General features: G+C 32.5%; 1 long non-coding RNA gene across 1 annotated transcript in view; it reads left to right on the top strand.

The window, feature by feature from the left end:
• LOC111083290 overlaps positions 1-2,952 on the top strand; it is an 8,793-nt gene extending 5,841 nt beyond the window's left edge. Inside the window, exon 3 of the long non-coding RNA XR_002608926.1 lies at positions 9-2,952. This is a non-coding gene — a long non-coding RNA (uncharacterized LOC111083290). The remainder of the gene's footprint in view (positions 1-8) is intronic.
• The last annotated feature ends 1,133 nt before the right edge of the window (positions 2,953-4,085 follow it).

The following is a 4,085-nucleotide window of genomic DNA, read 5'->3' as shown; positions in this document are numbered from 1 at the left end:
GTTTTCAGGTTATTACCTGTTTGCTTGGACTTTTTATGTGTATGTGAAATAGTTATTTCCTAGCTCTTTTGTGGGGGGGGGGGGGTGGCTCCCCATGATAGCGTTCAAGCCGATAGAAGCCATTAACATTAATGAAGCACTTTCTACCTGCTCCAGTGACTTACCTACTAGCCTCATTTTTGTGCTGTGAAACTTTTTCCAATGCGGATTCACTAATGAGAAATTCTGGATCATAACACGAGGACTTGATGTAGTTAGATTTTCAAAAAAAGCTTTAGAATAAGTGCCACAATGAAGATTATCCAAGAAAATCATATTAGTTGGGTGGGGGAAAAGAATAGGTAATTGGATTAGTGGGTGAGAGAAAAAGCCAAAGGTTGTTATTAATGGAGTCCGGTCAAACTGGACCTTTGTTATTAGTGGTGTACACCATCTCAGGTATCAGTGCTTGGGCCTTTGTTTTTTTCTTGCTTACATTAATGATATTGATAGGGGAATAATTAGTAAAGTTTGCTAATGCCATTAAACTCTTGGTTGTTTCTAGCTATATTAATGATGTTGAGGGACTACAGAATAACTTCTTGGATTATTTAGTAAGTTGATCAGATATTTGACAGATGACCTTTAATTATAGAAATTTTAAGTGCTGCATTTGGGTTATAACTTGGATCACGTGTTTTGTACTGATGAGAACCACTCAAAAGCAGGATTGAATGAAATAATTTTGTCATAGCGATGGATAAATCACTCAAGCCATTCAAACTTTGCTCTGTAAAGCTAATAGAATTTTAGGGTATATTTATAAATATGCTGATTACAGGTCAAAAGAGGAAATTATGTCTTTACAAATCACTGAATAGGCCTTACTTAGAATACTGTGCACAGATCTGGTTTCCTTATCTAAGAAAGGATACTGACTTATTGAAAAAGGTTCAAATAAATATTTGTGGGATGAAAGGATTATCTTATGGGGATATGTCAGGATCGCTTTAGAAAATAAGGGTAAGGGGATGTCTTGTGGAGATTTACAAGATTATTCAGGGAATTGATAGGATTTCTTTGTGCTGTACTCTGAAGGATATAGGAAGGAAGGAAGTTTAAGATTTGTAAAAGACGGGCTACGTTCCTGTTAAGAGTCTTACGGAATGAATGGACATCAGTACTAGTGAAGATTAGCATCTTACAAGAGTTTAAGAATGAAATCACTATTTTTTTGTGTTATATTCTGAAGATAATATGATGAAAGAACACAAGTTTAAGATTTGTAAAAGACAAGCTACGTTCCTGTTAAGAGTCTTACGGGATGAATGGACATCAGCACTAGCGAAGATTAGCATCTTACAAGAGTTTAAGAATGGAATCACTATTTTTTTGTGTTATATTCTGAAGATAATATGATGAAAGGACACAAGTTTAAGATTTGTAAAAGACAAGCTACGTTCCTGTTAAGAGTCTTACGGAATGAATGGACATCAGTACTAGTGAAGATTAGCATCTTACAAGAGTTTAAGAATGAAATCACTATTTTTTTGTGTTATATTCTGAAGATAATATGATGACAGAACACAAGTTTAAGATTTGTAAAAGACAAGCTACGTTCCTGTTAAGAGTCTTACGGAATGAATGGACATCAGTACTAGTGAAGATTAGCATCTTACAAGAGTTTAAGATCAGAATCAGTGATTTTCTGAAAAATATGAGTGGGTTTAATTTATACCTTTCTTTTTTTTCTTTGGACAGGGTGTGCATGGACAGGCTTTAAGTACTAATGGTCCCTTGTTGTCCAAATATGATGTTATTGTTGTTTTACTTTGTTCTTATATTTATCAAGATTATTATTGCTCTTGTTGCTTGATATTTGAGTAAGATTTTTTAAGGTTTTTGTCAATTCTGGACGTGCTCACTTTTCTTGAGATGTGATCTTTTTATCATCTTAGAAGTTTTGAAACACATTAGTTGAAAGTACTCTAACAGTGCAAGATCTATACTGGTTGAAACATCACAGTGAGACAGTTTTCTGTGCCTTCCGTGCTGTTGTCGCACATACATTCCTGGACTGTTTGTGGAGTTGTGCCACATGAATAGTGGAACTGTTACACTTCAGACTAGTTTAGATCTCAAAAAGTTCATCTTTTTTTAAAAATTTAAATGGACTGTTTTATTTTATTGTTTCTTTGTAGTGGGAGATTTTATTCCATAGATAAATGTTGTTGTTTTTTAAGCATGCTGTGATGGCATGGATTTTTAATCACCTCATTTAGTTTCTAACTGTACAGGCTTCACCAGGAGACAATAGTTTAGTGATTCATCTTTTTGACTTATGACTAGTTTTAAAAATTTTTTTGGACAATGGTTTCAAAGATTCAAGATTAAAACTCCTCCTGAAGATGTAGAATGATGCACTAACTGTGAACAAGGAATGACGTGACACTTTAGAAACAATAGCTAGCGAATTTCTGGGTTTAGTGTTTCTCATACCTCATGATTGCTTATATGATTGCAGGGCCTTTTTTTGGTGAAGCTGCTTGAATTTATACAGTACTAGAGAGATATTCAAGTTATTTAGTCTGTTCTGAAAACTAAACTGTTAGCTTTTCTAACAAACCTTACTTGATTATGAAACATTACCCAAATAGAAAAAAAAATGAAAGCACCATTCTTCTTGAGAATGTCATACTGAGCATTTGGAGTAATGGTGAGCTTATCTGATTGAGCTTTAATAGTCAGTAGTAGTAACTCTTTCATCTGAGCAGTTGGTTTTCTTTTATGTGAGATTTTGAAAGTTCTGTACATAGAAATTATAATAACTATTGAAGGATTTAGGCTAACAGAATGTGAAATACAAGCGTGTAAAAAAAGTGAAACTGTAACATGCTTTACTCAACTCTTCAGGGCTGTTGAGAAATGTTAATTTCTATAATAGAAAAAGTTTTATCACAAATTGTATGTAAATCTGATGTTTGGATGTTTATTATTCAGAAATTTGTCAACAGATTTTGTATTTTCAAAAGGCACAAAAAATTCATTCAAGACAGAATTAAAAAAAAATATATTCCGGAGAAACAAAGGAATAAACTAGGAAGATCAAGGACTAGATTAAATCCTGTACTCATTCCACCTAAGTGTTCAAAAATCCAATCATTAAACGTGGAATGAAATTGCTTTTTTTGACCTAATTAAGAAGAGTTTTAAACATGGCTTTTGAAATACCCTGTACTATTATATTTTTCAGAATCAACTAGATATTTGTACAAAAGCCAATTATTTGGTCAATAAGTATAAATCTGTGAAAACTGAAGATTGTAGGCAGTACAATAAATATTGTTATCAAATTCAAAAGTAATATATTCATTGTATACCATAACTTTCATGAACTTTGTCAAATATTTAACAGGAGAATGATAATATATATACTACATACTTGAAAACAAAAATTTCCCCTTTCTTTATTAACATTAAGTAGTTCTGGAAATAAACTTATGTTTTTCATCAGTTCCACAAATGTTTTTAAAGTTTTAATCAAACTTTTAATTTAAATCTTTTTGTGAACCTCCAGATTGATATTGACAGATGTTCTTGAGAGAAGACTGCCAAATTTAATACTGATAGTGTGTTACTTTCAGGTAAAACTGGTTTCTCGACAGGTATAAGATTGGCTAACCCACAAATGACAGCATATTCAATCAAGAAATAATGGGAGTGTTCTGTAATAGACAACTGGACTAGATTCCTGTACCATTAAAATGGACAAATTTGAATAAATTAACATAATGTTTATTACATTAAATAAATTGCAATGTGTTTACCTATGCAGACAAAATAACAATCCTTTCTACGTTCAGCTTCCTTTCCTTAAAACTAAACTCTTAACAGGTAAATAAAGTTCACATTAATTCAACAGGTAAACTCGCTTTCTTTGTCTAGTCAACAGTTTTACCTCGTGACATTTGTTCCCTCACACCATTGGTTGGCTATTAAAGTTAGTCAACGTCATAATCCGCAAGCAAGGATATTACAGTGCCAATCCTTTTAACATTGATGTTATATATTACTGTAATATTCTCAGGCAAAAGAGACATCACCTA

The sequence above is a fragment of the Limulus polyphemus genome, unplaced genomic scaffold, assembly GCF_000517525.1.
Source record: "Limulus polyphemus unplaced genomic scaffold, Limulus_polyphemus-2.1.2 Scaffold8901, whole genome shotgun sequence".
In the NCBI taxonomy this organism is placed as follows: domain Eukaryota; kingdom Metazoa; phylum Arthropoda; class Merostomata; order Xiphosura; family Limulidae; genus Limulus; species Limulus polyphemus.
The sequence above is the reverse complement of the archived record's forward strand: the minus strand, read 5'-3'. Positions and strand labels throughout refer to the sequence as shown.